Raw genomic sequence first — 15,552 nt, 5'->3', positions numbered from 1 at the left:
CTCTGATTTGCTAGGTGTGATCATATGCTAAAGCAGGATGTGATCACAGCAAATCTATCAGCTGATCAACCATATAACATGCTTCTCCATGAGTTCTCCTAGACATGACCATCAGTACGTATTGCAGTGATGGCTAACCTTGGCACTCCAGCTCAGATGGAACTATAAGTCCCATGAGGCATTGCAATACTCTGACAGCTCTAAGCATAACTCAGGGAGAAAGAGGCATAATGGGATTTGTAATTTTGTCACAGCTGAAGTGCCAAGGTTAGCCATCACTGACCTATTGCATTTTTCATTTTTTGGTTGGGACTAATTTTTTTAATCAGCTGCTGTGGAAAATGCAAACGTTTATGCAAGCGAATGTGTTTGGTGTCTCAGAATGCTTTGTGAAGAGAATTCTGCTAAACAGCATAGGCTGAACATCACTTGGAGGGCAGGGTTACATACCAATTTAGTTATACTGTACACAGTAGAATCCCTTTATAGTAAACTCCAAGGGACTTGGCAAAGTAGTTTACTATATCAGAAGTTTACTAAATCAGAGATGTCATACTCATGCACATAAAGTATACTATAGAATCTTGGGAGTCATTTTTTCTTTCCAATGCTTCAGAAAGTGAGTCTAAGCTAGATCAAAATGCTCTATATGCAGAGATTTGCATGCAATGATCATGTAACAGCTTGAACAGGAAGCATAGATCTTACCAGTTACTGGAAATACAGTACCCATAGTATGCTCCTCTATCCACTGTTCTGTGCAGCCTGGATGATACTTAGGCGTTGCAGCCATGCACAAGCAAGTCACAGATGACAGGCGATTCCCTCAATAATCAGACAGCAACTTACACAGGAAGCATTAGGTGTCAATGGCTGGTGCTTTGGAGCTAATCCACACAGGCCTAGAGTAGTGTGCAGATAGCGAGCAGGCTGCAAGTGGTTGACAGTCTGCCCACCGCTCATGGGTCTCCGATTGACGTATGACGCATGTGCCCTCCCACTTTTTACTACAGCCGGATGCCATCATCGCAGGAACCAAAAATAGGTTTACTATAACAGAGGTTCTATGGCATCCGGGTTTTTCTATACCAGGTCTTACTCTCATATACTGTACTTACAATTTAATTTACTATACCAGAAGTTTTATTGTAATAAGATTAAACTGTATAGATATAGGAAATGTTTATGCTAAAAATGGGTTTCTGAACTTACTACAGTCTTCTATATGTCACTATGGTGCCTCTTTAACTAGAGCGGAGGTTGCCTTTAAATGTTAAGCGAGCACATATGGCCGTGGCATTCATGTCTTCCGATAATTCTGGCCTTGTGGAGTACAAGCAGCTTATTGCCATCTGTTTGTTCCATTACCACCCTGCTGCTAAAGGCTGACTGGCATGGAATACCACTTATAGAGTCCCACTATAAAGGTAGCCAAGCACAAACTCCTTATCATGCCCATTCTCCAAGTGGACCTGAACTCTTTGCACAGGACAGGAGATAAACAGAGAGAAATGCACCTTGTATGTATTTAGAGAGTTTAGCCTGTCCTATTCCCCCTCATCTGTGTCTAATCACAAGTTGTAATTTGATCCCTCAGCTGTGTCAGCTGACTACCACAGCAGATAGCTCCTTTAAAAGCACAGGATGTCAACAATATGTCTGCTTCCATGAAAGCAGGAAGTGGAAACACTGCAGATTTATTGTAGGATTTGAATCACATGTAACAAAGAAAGGATATTATGCTGTTGCTTATCTTTTAGAGCAGAGAGGAAGTTCTGAGTTCAGGTCCGCTTTAAAGGCCTCTCTCCTTCCAATCTGGGTATAAAACTTCTGCACCCAAACACTTGTACTATCTGTGGGATGTTCTGCTACGGAGCTGCACTGCATTTCTGTCAACACATCTCTCCCCACCTCCATCCTCTTCACATTGATCAAAGTGCGGTGAAACTTTGTAACTTCTCCTGGCATTAAACAGTCTGTCATTTCATGAGGCACGAGGAAGCGCTGGCTGGCATGGCTCTGATCTGCATTCCGCCTCCCAAAAACTTCTATTCTCTTTTTAGTCCGCGATCGGCATTTTATTCTACACTGTTTCATCTGAATGTCAAGTGGTAATTATTCTTTTCCCGGTCTCTCTTTAAACTAATTATGATGCCATAATCAGGCACAACACTTTCAAGTCGGCATGAGAAGCCTGCTGGTGTTTATGTAAAAGTTTAAAGGAATCCTGCCAATTATTCAAACGCTTAGAGCGTTAGGGAACTCATCAGTGTTGCCATCAGAAATTTCTGGGCCACGCAGTAAGTAAACTTCAGGTAAACGTTTCCTGAAATGATAGTTCCTGATTGCATTGGGCCTGGGACAGCATGCAGATAAGTTGTGCATTTCTCTAGCAGGGCTGGGTTTCTGGAAAAGCGGCTTGGTGCCTAATCTTAGGGCCGCTGCTGCCCAATGGGGGGGCTGGACATGGAAGATGAGCTGCTACATATGGAAGGGAAGGCTGAAAATGGGGAGCAACACACATGAGAGGGACTACTGCTGAAATGGGAGAAGGAAGAGGGGTTGCTGCATATGTAAGATGAGGATGCTAATGCCAAGGGCTGCATATGGGGAGACACACATGAAAAAGAGGAACTGAGGCGCAAGTGAGTCCATTCTGTCCTACAAAGCGGGAAAGGGGAGGATAAGCCAGGGATATCCTGCTGTGAAGTACAATAGCAGTTGGCTTAGTATTGTCTGCCTTGGCAGATTGTTGAAGAGGAGGGCACTTAAAATCAGGGTATACCGGTACCCACATTGGATTTTCACATGAAGAAATGGAGTTCGTGCACATAAGCCCAACTAACCTGGCAAATTAACCTGGCAGTGAAATCAATGCCACTGTGTTTAGACTTAGATGTGAAAGAGCCCATTTATTAAAGGATACCTGAAGTGAGAGGGATAAGAAGACTGCCATATTTATTACTTATTAAAAGGAACCCGAGGAGTGAGACCTGTGAAAGCTGCCATATTTTTTTCCTTTTAAACAATACCAGTTGTCTGGCAATCCTGCTGATCTTTCTGGCCAGTAGGGTCTAAATCATCACACCCATGTCTCCTGAGGGATGACATGAGATAGCCAAGTGCGACTGGTAGCGCCGTAGTATGGCAACCTCAACTCTTGGCTTTCGGACATTATTTCCCCCCCCCCCCCCCATCCTGTATGAGCCAAAACCAATTCCGGGTACAACGCCTTGTTTGTACTTCGCAAAATAAATGATTCTGATACAAGCATGCAGCTAATCTTGTCAGATTTGTTATAGAAATCTAATCTGTATGCTTGTTTGGGGTCTCTGTCTTACAGTATTAGAGGGTGATTTTTTCATGCATCAGTAGTCTCTGAATTACAAACCTGAAACAAGCATGTGGCAAATCCAGTCATATGTAAAGGGAGCCTAAAGTGACAGCAATGTCCTCATCTTAACGTACTAGGGCTCCACCCAGCCTCCTGTAGTCATTCTGATTCCTCGCTCTCCCTTCAGCTGCTGTACCCTCTGAAAGCTGCATGCGCGGCCCCAAACTACGCACATCTTGAACGCACTTCTACTGTATATCCAGGAACCAGGGAAACACAGGTGGAGGACAGGTGTGAGGAGAATCCTGACATCCTGAGCCCAAATGACGAGGTGTAAGGTAAGTGCTGCAATAACGAGGACTTAATTACATGTGTTTTATCACCTTACCCATAATCACACACACAGCAAGGGCAGGCCTAACTTCTGAAAAAGAGTCATCTTTGAGCGACAGAGGCGGCAGAACAAAGTCAGATAACGCTGGTGGGAAAAGACGTGAGCGTTCCTCTACATCACACAACAAACACAGCATGACTGAGGACCTGCTGGAACCTCATTTACAGCCTGCTGTATAATTGAAGGTGACAGCAGAGGTCAAAGCAAAGCAAACAAGGGGTGATAAAAACGAAGCGTATCGCCGGAATGACCGAATGTGGCATTTTATGATCACAGATGATACACAGGAGTACTAAACACTAAATAGGCTATTATGGAAGCTTTCGGCCATAAACCCCCCATGTCAACAGGGACATATAAAAATACGTGCTTCGGCTCTGTCCATCCATCATGTAATTGGATTGGTTTGGACAAAGGAAAAAAAATTATTAAAAAGTTGCGCTCTCCAGAGATGTCATTAGAGGGAAGATAGGCCGTATCGGCCTCGTGCAGGCAGGTCAACAAAACAATATCATCGGACATAGCAGGCATTAATGGTGGGCCTGAGAGTGACATTACTTGAGGCCTTTTAACGGCTTCGGCTTCCACCTTCAGATGAACCTGGCACAAACTTCAAGTGAACCTCTCACATCCAAAGACGTAAAAACACTAACAAGGCTATCAAACCACCATCACTGCAAACTTCTAGGAAGAGCTGAGAGTCAATCCCAACGTTTTGTACCTGTAGTATTTTTTTCCAGCCATTACAGCATCCCCTCTAACTGTCTAGCAGTGCATGACATCTTTTCAGTTTTCACAATGTGTCACACTTAATAGTGTTCCCAATACTGTCTCAAAACTTTGTAGTGCCTTTAGTTGCATGTCCCAGAATTTTACTGCACCCAGGGTGTAAAAATAGCCCCGCAACCTCCACCATCTTGGGGGCCTGTTCCTGTGGCAAAGCACAGCAGCAACATGTCCTCACTTCTCTACTGTATATAGCGACTCTTGATTTGTGTCACGTGACATGCAGACAGAGCCGGATTAAGGCTAAATGGGGCCCTAAGCAAAGTAACTGATTTGGGCCCCCCCCCCCCATCATGTCGTAATAGAATCAGAAGATGCAGCTGCACAGCAACATGCCGCACACACCGGGGCAGCCGAGCTCCTGGTTGCTATGGGCAACAGCCCGCTTTCCTCTGTGGGTGCACAATGCAGGGAATAGCAGTGGCAAAATGCAGAGTGAGAGATGAATGGCTGGGACATTTGCACTCAGGGGCTTGGGCACCTTTGTGAAGAGGGCGCCAGATATCACAGCAGCAGCACTTTCCCCCTGCATCTCCAGCCTGGCAATAGCAGAAAGCTCTGGACACCACCAAACCGGAAGCCGTTCCCCAGACAGAATTACATAACCACCCCCACCACCGAACAACCGATTTCCTCCCAAACTAGACAGCCACCATGCAGCCTCCATCCCAGTGAATACGATAGTCAAGCAGAGAAGTCAGCCGCAGCGGGGGAGAATAATAGCACCAGATGACTCACGTTCACCTATTGTGATCCAAGCAATAGAGGTCCCGTCATCCGGAGCCCATCTGTCTCCTCTAGAGTGCTGCCGCTCTGTTACTACTACTATTACTACTTCCTGTCTGATCTGAGAATCAGGAAGTTCAGAGCGAGCGGCTGCACTGTAGAAGAGACAGATGGGTTTCAGATGACGGGATCTCTATCGCTTGGATCATGGATAGGTGAGTGAGCGTTTGCCATCTGCTGCTATCATTCTTGCTGCTGCTGAGGTTCTCTGTGGAAAGGGAGGGAGGAGTGGGCAGCAGCAGAGCGCACAGTAGCAGGAGGGGGACCTAGGAGGAGAGCCTGGCTCTGAAGACAATCAGCAGCGCACGGCATCATTGACAAGACAAAACAAGACAACATTTATATCGCGCTTTTCTCCTGGCGGACTCAAAGCGCCAGAGCTGCAGCCACTAGGATGCGCCCTATAGGCAGTAGCAGTGTTAGAGAGACCTGCCTAAGGTCTTCTACTGAATAGGTGGTGGCTTACTGAACAGGCAGAGCTGAGATTCGAACCCTGGTCTCCTGTGTCAGAGGCAGAGCCCTTAAAGGGACTCTGTGCAATGCCTGTGGGTATGCCTTTAAGCATACCCACAACTAATTAATTACATCCTCACACCTAACAGCATGATGTTTTTAATTATATCCCCCTGGGTTCCTTATAATTCATTGCATTGTGCTGAATCGAGCTGCCGACTTTGGAGACAAGTCGTACTGTGGCCGCGATTTCGATCGCGAAAATAGCGAAAACTAAAAGGCATAGGGTGGCCATTTATATATCATTGGAAAGAGGAGAAAGAGAGCTTTAAAATGATATGCATCTTTCCATAGTTACTGCACTGCTCAGAGTCCCTTTAACCATTATACCATCCAGCCACCGCTGACAGGATGGCGAGGGCTGGTTTATGTGCTGATGGGGCCCCTTTGACTCTGAATGGGGCCCCAAGCGACTGCTTTTGTTGCCTGGTCAGTAATCCGGCCCTGCATGCAGAGATGGACGCCACAAGTAGATAGGCTGTACAGTGGCTAATATGAAGAGAGGACCTGTTGTGTGGCTGGATGAATGTACAGTATGATGCTGCTGCTGCTCGATGATTAGGAAATGATGGAGGGATGGCAAGAAAGGAGGCCCAGCTGTAATGCAATGCAATCTTGGCAGGGGAGCCTTGCTGAGTGGGCCGCCAAGTTTAACTTGCACCCCTGTCCACACCGCTTTCTCCGTTACTTCAGTAGTGTATTTGCATACAGAATTTACATAATCCTGCAACAACTTAAAACTATTTCTATCTCATTGACTATTTCATTGACCTTACAGTCACCATTTATACAGGCTGTGTCCACACTGTGAAAAAGAATTTGATTGTACTACCACTGACAGAGACTGTATCCACATTACCCCTGATACAGACCCTCACTGACTGAGATTGGAACCACCATTTGACCACTCACAGAAACTGTGACAACAGTGTCACCAACAAACCTAATGCTGTGACAACACTGCCCCTGTGTTGTCTCTTCTACTAGCTTCTACTCTCAGAGAAAACACAGCAGCTTCTCAAAAGAAGGATTTCCCCTCCATTATTGAACTATTCACATTGAGGAAGCATACCACCCAACTGTCCAAGTTTCCCCATGGCAGTACCGCTTTGGAGGCTCCTGCATGGTAGTACACGGCACTGCCAGAAGGTCCTGGAAGTCCCAGTGTGGTCACGAGCATCAGCATACAGCTGACGTCATATAGATTGAGTCTTCAGGGAGAACACATTTTACCATCATGCACAGCTAGGACTACAGCCTACTAAAACACAATTATGATGGACATGTATAAGCACTAAGCTTTCATGCTGTAAAGTGAGCGCGGACATGCAAATACAGGCATGCAAGTGATAAAATGTTGGAAAATGGCGGGAGCAAATCATGTAAAGTAAGCTGTAATCTTGAGCTTATCAAGGCGGTTGTTGTAATATTCAGAGTTTAATCAACATGGCATTAGAAAAGTGGAGATCCTCAGGACTCTTGTGGGTCTGTGGAATAGATCTCAGAGACCATTGCAAGAAATGTAGACTCCCTGTTGAACTATTATACTGGGGGGAAGGAATCTATATCATTAGCTGAGGTCCTTAAGACTTTTACAAGCTGTGGAAGCATTCTTAGCCATTTTTTCAAGGAATGTGAATTCTCTGTTGAATTGCTGTGTTGACGCAACTTGAATTCAACGACTTCTGGATACAAGTAAGCCTACCATATCTACAAGTGTTTGAACTGCATATAGTCTGGTGGATTGTCTTAACCAACAGGGATGGTGCAATTTGGGCCCAACCAGCGAGTTAGTTCTTTGTGGCGCCCATTTAGCACTAAACAAGCGCTGCCATAGACTGTAAAGTTAATTATGGCTATAGCGTGCAGGGGGAATTTTTGTAAAATCACTGTAATTTGTGTACTGGCAATAGCCGGAACCCAAATTATGTGTCCAAAAAATAAAATTAGGTAATAAGTAGGGGAATATATTTGTTGAATTCCCTTAGATTACCTAGCACAGGGAGAGCCATCTCTGAAACCACCGACTCCAACTTCAGATACCCAAAATTGCTCTGACTCCTTAGTCTAAAATTTAGTTGGTACAGATCACCAGACTCCGACTTCTCAGTTTATGAAACAACCGACTCCAGATACGCAAAATTGCTCTGACTCCTCATATCCAACTCCACAGCCCTGGTTTTAAGAGCAGGGCAAGCCCAGGATTTTCAAGGTGGGGGATTCCTGAAAGGTCTCCCTCAGCCACGCACAATACAGTATAATAATATGGTAGGACGTCATGCTGGGTACACATAATGCAATTTCCCGTACAACTGACGGGATCTGAAAATTATTTCCTAAATGTCCGATTTGCTCCCGATCGACAACAGGATCGATCATGAGCAGTTTGGATACAGATAATAATGAGGACAGCCGACATTGCTAATGAAGGGGAATGTGAAGCATTCACACAGCAGGGCACAGGGCTGTGCTCACAGCTGACTCTGTTAAGTTCCCCAGAGCTGCTCCATGCTCTGTCCACTGCTGTTCCATCCAAAGTCAACTCTAGCCAGGAAAAAAAGGGGGTAGGGCTGTGAGCTTCAGGATACCTGCAGATATTCTGGTGTCTCAACTTGTGCCTGTCCCCAGACACTGCACTGGGCCTGGTCTGAGGGGGGATTCTGGGCAGCTGTAATCCCCCCCTGTGTTTTCCTATGAAGATGGTGTTGAGGAGACTTTTTGTTTACTTTAATTGGTGTACAGTAATGAAATCTTGCTGAAAGTCAATAAATGGGATTCTTTATCACAAGTTTTGAAATTTCTGAGTGCACACAAGAGTCGACTTCCCCTATACTTGGATTTTTACTGTAGAAAGTACAGAAAGAACATGATGCATTACAATTCAGAGATGTAAAAACATGGTCATACAATTGTATAGGGAGTGAGGTCACATGCAGAAACAAATATTAATTCAACATATTAGGAACCATGTGGAATGTTTGTGTCTTACATTCATACAAAAAAAATTATTAGGCAAAAATTAATATTGTTTTTTGTTGATTCTTGCAAAGTGGAGTACTGAACAGAATGAATTGTGATTTTTTTTTTCTCCCCAACAAAAATGAGGTTCCCCTAAAATGCCAGTTCCACATATCTCGGCAATCTCGGAGTGAATGGACTCTTCCACAAGGAAGCGCTCTGCATTGATTGATGCCAAAGCTGACAAGATGATTCATATCCTGGACTTCAGGCCACTCTGAGAATGATATTAAGGGGATATCGGCCACCATAAATAAGCATGATTTACTCCGACTGGCAGAATAATAAGAAATATTTTTGCTGGAAACTATATAAAATGATATAACAGATGAAGAACGTGGAAACTGGGGGTGGACTTCAATGACAAGCCCCCAGATGGCCTTTCAAAGTTATTTCTTACTATATTGAAGTTATATTGCATTTCCCTGCATTATATTTTATCTCTGATGTTTTTTTCTTCTGTATCCTTCATATGCAGAATTATTTTAGAATAAACTCCCACTTCAGCTGAGGAAAAAAAAATAACATTCTCTTCAGCTAATATGTTGCAAGGATTCATTTTCAGTAGCAGGAAAATATCTATTTTAGTGTAATATAGTGTAGAAAGGGGTTTACAGGCCTATTGGGTTTTTATTGCTGCTTATACCCCTATTTGGGAGAATTTCTCTTACTTCCCATTCTGACAGGAAAACATTATTTTGTGGAATGGGGAAGAGTAACAATCAGCTTTTATTTCTATTTACCAAGGACAACCTGTTTTATACCGAAGCCACCAAACTCTGTGGAGGTCCAATGGACAGGAAGTAAGTTAAGGACACTCCTTACTAAGGCTAAGGGGGCAGGGTTTAGGATCTTTTTTTTATTTTGTACATAGAAAACGCAGTCATTCCAGAATATTCCTAACTGAAACTGTAGATGGGTGTATTAAAGCCTGTTGCCAATCACTGGATAGTCCCGGTGTTAGGGGCCCTTTTACACTATGACACTCCTGTATAATTGCACTAAGCAATTTTAGCCGCAAGAGGCCACTAAGTCAATGAAAGTTTATTGAGACTTTCATACTTAATGTGAGGCAGTGTGACAGAAGGCAGTCAAAACGCAACAACACATAGTTAACAGTGCATTACCGCATGATCCATGCCTACCGCACAGATTATGCAGTAATGCAAGTCTATGGCGACACAGTAAGTGTAAGCAATGGCGCGCGGTGCAATGCGGCACAGATCCTCGGAAATACCAGTGACTTACTTCATGTCCAGCAGGGAGCATGTCACTGAACGAGGGCGGGCCTATGCATATGACCCTGTCAGCGCACTCTGCCGCAAGGTTATTTAAAATACTGATATTTGCGGTGATCCCGTGGCAGGCTGCACAAGAACAGAAGCAGCCTAAAGGCTCAGACATACTATAAGAGCTTTTCTGAGCGTTTCCAGGTCATCAGCGCTTTCTGAGCTCTTTTAAAAAATTGCTCCCATTCATTTGCATTAAAACTGCTGTAAAATCACATACAAATCGCAGTGATTGAATTGGCTATATATTGATGGGAGAAATTGATGAGTGTATGGCCTGCTTTAGGCTGCTTTCACAGTGGGACGTTACAGGTGCACGTTAGAGCAGCCTGTAACGCAGCCCACCGCACAGTAATGAAAAATGAATGGGCTGTTCACAGTGCCCACGTTACGTTACATTGTAACGCAGGACGTCAGTTGAATGTGCTGCATGCTGTGCGTTATGCGCGGCTAAGCTGCGTTAGACTGTGCGCACATGCTCAGTAGTGTTGGAGGAGGAGGTCTTCCCTCCTCCTCCTCGGCCAGCCACATGGCTAATTAATATTCACTGCACGGTGTGATGTGCAGTGTTTACTTCCTGGAGCGCTGCTCTGTGCGGCGATTGACTGGCGTGATCACGTGATGTCGCATGCATCCAAGAGTACGCATCACAGCATCACAGGACGTGTGAAGAGCCGCTTAACGTCCAGCTACAACCCCACTATGTGTTGCGTTAGGTGCACGTTATGCAACCTTAACGTAGCACCTAACGCAACGTCTTAGTGGGAAAGTAGCCTAAAGGTACTAGATTCCATACTTGCAAAAAAAGAAAAAAAAAAAGCAGTGTGAATCCAGAGTTAGTGTAGGAAAGTGATAGCTGACTTCAAATTGAAATGGAAAAGTAATATTGAATCACTAAAATGACATTCTGAGTTTCTACGGCACTTTAAAAAGAAATTTAAAAAATTATAGTAACTGCTGTCCTTTGATGATTGTAACTATAATTCAAGTGTCTCTCCAATTCAGTCTTTCCCCACTGGCAGGGGACAGACAGTAATCAACCAAAGGTGCCCATTAACAGTACAACCGCCCGCCAGAACTATTGGCCACCTCATCCAATTGTTGTGATTGGTAAGAAACGATCGTTGGAGCTCACAGAAGAAGGAAAGCCCAATCGATAAAATTGTGCCCTGTGGAATCAATCCAGAAAACGGATTGACTGAATGATCGGTAAATCCTTCCATAGTGCACAAGTGTGAAATCTGCGCAGCTATAGTGGGGGGGTCATTTATAGTGAACTACCAGCCACCCCTCTCTCTGCTTCCTCTCCCAGCTCACCTCCTTCCCACTCTCACCTTTAGCCTGGCTTCCCTCCAGCCTCCTGGCCTCACCACTGGTGATTTTGGATGATTTGGATAAAGTTGTGTGATGTTTACTGCCCTGACTTCCTGGATTGCAGATCCCTCACTGGTGGGCGGAGTCTGCTGCTCTGAGGAGAGCTGCAGGAAGGCTGTGTGGAGATTCTTGGGCCTGCTTAATCAGCACTTTTACTTCTGTAGATCTGTATGTCGTCCACACCAAGCTGAAAGGCAAGTGATACTGTGACTGTGTGAGAATTTTATTGAGATGTACTCTTGTGAAAGCCTTGTGAAATGCTCCCCAAGTACCCCCTTGGTATGGTAAAGATTATTTCCGGTACGGTGGTACCCCTTGACACGAATCTATTAAATAGTGGCATATGCTATTGTTCCAAGCCTTTAAAGAGAGTCTGAAGCGAGAATAAATCTCGCTTCAGACCTCATAGATAGCAGGGGCATGTGTGCCCCTGCTAAAACGCCGATATCCCGCGGCTTAACGGGGGCCCCTTCACCCCCAAATCCCCTCGGTGCAGCGGGGGAGCGCTTCCTGGTTAGGGCAGGGCTAACCGCCGCAGCCCTGCCCCACGCGCGGCTGTCAGCGCGTATCTCCGCCTCTCCCCCGCCCCTCTGTCTTCCTTCACTGAGAGGGGCGGGGGAGAGGCGGCGATGCGCCCCTGATAGACGCGACTGGAGGCAGGGCTGCAGCCGTTAGCCCTGCCTCCAGGAAGACATAAATCACGACCAACTCTACGACCAACTATTGCGGGGGTTGGTTTGGGGGTGAAGAGACCCCCGTTTAGCGGCGGTTTAGCAGGGGCACACATGCCCCTGCTAACTTTGAGCTCTGAAGCGAGATTTATTCTCGCTTCAGAGTCTCTTTAAAGAAACCTGTACTGAAAAAAAGTTCCCCTGGGGGGTACTCACCTCAGTAGGGGGAAGCCTCTGGACCCTATCGAGGCTTCCCCCATCCTCCTGTGTCCTACGGCGGTCTCGCTGCAGCCCTTCGGAACGCACAGGCGACAAATCCGACAGCCTGTGCAATATTTACCTTTTCGTGCTCCAGCGGGGGCGCTGTTGCGGCTCTTCTGACGAAGATAGGCGAAAATAGCCGATCTCTGTCGGGTCCGCTCTACTGCGCAGGCGACTTGCGCCTGCGCAGCAGAGCGGCCCGACGGAGATCGGCTATTTTTGCCTATCTCCGTGGGAAGAGCGGATACTGCGCCTGCGCTGGAGCCAAAAGGTAAATATTTACATCGCTGCCGCTCTGGGAGGATTTTCTCCGCCGCCGTGGGACCGAGGAGGACAGGGGAAGCCTCAATAGGATCCGGAGGCTTCCCCCACCCGAGGTGAGTACCCCCCAGGGGAGTTTTTTTCATTATAGATTTTCTTTAACATTGCACATTAACAAACATGCAGCCGATCATGTACTCTGACTCAGCTGGTTTTACTGGATAAGCCATATGCTTGTTCCAGGGTTTTGATTTAGACACCACTTATGCAAAAAGATTAACAGGACTACCAAGCAACTGGCATTAGTTACAAGCAAATAAATATGGCAGCCTCCATATCTCTTTCACCTCTGGTTCCCTTCAATAATGCTATAATACTGTGTGCCTAAAGGTGCCCACACACCTATAGATAGCCACCAGATCAACCATCAGATATATCTATCTCTGATCCAATCTGATCAGAGAGGCATCCATTGACTGCCCCCACACTGTACGCTGATCAAATGATTTTAGCATGAAATTGATAAAAAATGTGTGGAACTGCTGCCTGCCTGGCCACCCAGGTCTTACCCCAACATGTACTCCCTCTGGCAACAAGGCTCTTACCTGTCCTGCTGGCGCATGTCCTCCAGTGTCAGGGGGCTTACTTCATGCCTCCTAGGTCTCCTCCTTCCTGTGTCCTCTTCTCTCTGGTCAGGTGACACAAGTTGAAGTTCAAACACTAGAGGTCCGGCAGCATATACACCCAACCTCTAGTGTTTGAACTTCAGCTTGTGTCACATGACCAGAAACAGAAGAGAAAATAGGGAGGAGGAGATGCATGCAGACTCGGACTGAGCCACCCGAAGTGCCGATTTTTCCCTCGGGGGGCCTTGGCCACCCCGCCTCCTGGGGGCCCCAGTGTTGAAAAGGAGTGGGGCACAGCGTATGAAGGGGGGAAAGTGGGCACAGAGCGGCGTGGAGGGGGGGGAAGCCTCCCCCCTCACCTAGGGTCCCCCCTTCCATGCTCCCCCCCCCCCCTCCAGAATTGCAGCCAGCCAGCGGAACGGCTTACCAAGATAGCTGTGCGTGCCGCTGGTCTGGTCTCCTGCACTGACACTGTCCAATCACGCTCTCACAGTACTTCCTGTGAGAGCGTGATTGGACAGTGCAGTGCAGGAGACCAGACCAGCAGCGGCACACAGAGCTCTCTGATCCCGGTAAGTGATTCCCGCTCGCTGGCTGCAATTTTGGAGGGGGGAGTGCAGAAGGGGGGGCCCTAGGTCAGGGAGGGGGGAGGCTTCCCCCCCTCCCCGCCGCTCTCTGCCCGCTGTCCCCCTCTTCCAGCATGGGGACCCCCCACTAACTGGAGACTTGCCAACCTAATCTGGGGACACCTATAGACCGTATATCTATACTGGGGACACCTATATACCTGCCTACGCCTACCTAAACTGGGAATTCTACCGGCTGCTGCCAATCTGATTGCATTTTGTGGGGATACCTGCTTCCAATCTAATTGTATTTTGTGGGGATATCTGCTGCCAATCTGATTGCATTTTGTGGGGAAATCTGCCGCCAATCTGATTGCATTTTGTGGGGATATCTGCAGCCAGTCTGATTGCATTTTGAGGGAAAATCTGCCGCCAATCTGATTGCGTTTTGTGGAAAATCTGCAGAAAGTCTGATTGCATTTTGAGGGAAAATCTGCCGCCAATCTGATTGCATTTTGTGGGGAAATCTGCCGCCAATCTAATTGCATATTTTATCTAAAATGTATCTGGTCGGACCTAATCTCTGTGAATAACACCGCTACTTATTTTGTGTATTTTTAAGTCTGCCCATGACCCATCATGACCACGCCCATGTTCCAGTGCGTAGTGACACCCATCTATTTTTGCTGCTGCGCGCGCGCCGCATGTGGTCATATCCGTATTGGAGACTGCCCTCAGAAGTGCTCACAATCTATTCCCTACCACAATCATGCAAAATTTCTAGAGTACATGTGTATGTGAGTCCAAAATGGGGGGATCGGGGGGGCAGGTTACCAGGCTGAAACTTTCTTGGTGGGCCCTTAGTGTCCGACTCCGACCCTGGACGCATGGCATGAAGGAAACATGCGGACATGGGAAGACGTGACAGCAGTACAGGTGAGAATACTGGCAACACTCTGTAAAAGTCGTTGCCATATCAAACGTTGCTTGCGACGAGCTCCTGACCCACCAACAATCGAGCAAAATTTTCCATCCTATGCGATCGACCAAATCAGTTGATTTCGGACAGAATTGTTCACAGTGATCGAATCTGCTGTATATGTGTATGAGCAGCCCAAAACTGACGTCACTAAGGATAATTCTTGTCGCCAGACTGAGGGCCCATTCACACTTGAGCGTTTTGCCAGCGATTTTGCCAAAACGCTCAAACGCTAGCGCTATTCAAAGCGCTAGTGTAATAAAAGTCTATGGGCCCGTTTTTATATGGGCGATTTGCGCTAATCGACGCAAATAGCCCAAAAACACAAAGCGTAAACATGTTGCCTGCATCATTTTCAGGCGATTTTCCAGCGTTCCCGTTTCAGTGCTATAGAAGCGCTAAACACGATCACGGAAAACGCGCCGCAGTGTTCAGGGTTTTTTTTCCTTGTGAAATTGCGGAATAATCACTCCTGCAAAAAGCGCCGGCGTTTTACAAATGCAAGTGTGAATGAGCCCTAAGGCCTGGTGCACACCAAAACCCGCCAGCAGATCCGCAAAATGCTAGCAGATTTTGAAACGCTTTTTGTTATTTTTCTGTAGCGTTTCAGCTAGCGATTTTGCGGTTTTTTGTGAAGCGTTTTTGGTGTAGTAGATTTCAGATATTGTTACAGTAAAGCTGTTACTGAACAGCT

At 46.4% G+C, this 15,552-nt stretch overlaps 2 protein-coding genes across 4 annotated transcripts in view; one reads left to right on the top strand and one right to left on the bottom strand.

Annotated features, from left to right (window-relative positions):
* Positions 1 to 15,552, bottom strand: part of LOC137564135 (xylosyl- and glucuronyltransferase LARGE1) — a 670,081-nt gene that overhangs the window by 581,379 nt on the left and 73,150 nt on the right. The window contains exon 1 of one of the 2 annotated variants that reach the window (XM_068277559.1): positions 11,455 to 11,554. The exons of the other annotated variant lie outside the window; for it this stretch is intronic. The gene's annotated coding sequence lies outside the window, so the exon portion shown is untranslated. Of the gene's footprint in view, positions 1 to 11,454; positions 11,555 to 15,552 lie in introns of those variants that run through there. 2 annotated transcript variants of the gene reach the window in all.
* LOC137564137 (intestine-specific homeobox-like) overlaps positions 3,613 to 15,552 on the top strand; it is a 974,377-nt gene continuing 962,437 nt past the window's right edge. Inside the window, exon 1 of one of the 2 annotated variants that reach the window (XM_068277567.1) lies at positions 3,613 to 3,672. The gene's annotated coding sequence lies outside the window, so the exon portion shown is untranslated. Of the gene's footprint in view, positions 3,673 to 11,602; positions 11,689 to 15,552 lie in introns of those variants that run through there. The other variant, XM_068277566.1, reaches the window with a different exon arrangement.

The sequence above is a fragment of the Hyperolius riggenbachi genome, chromosome 3, assembly GCF_040937935.1.
Source record: "Hyperolius riggenbachi isolate aHypRig1 chromosome 3, aHypRig1.pri, whole genome shotgun sequence".
NCBI classification, from domain to species: domain Eukaryota; kingdom Metazoa; phylum Chordata; class Amphibia; order Anura; family Hyperoliidae; genus Hyperolius; species Hyperolius riggenbachi.
This window is presented reverse-complemented; position numbering and strand designations above follow the sequence as displayed.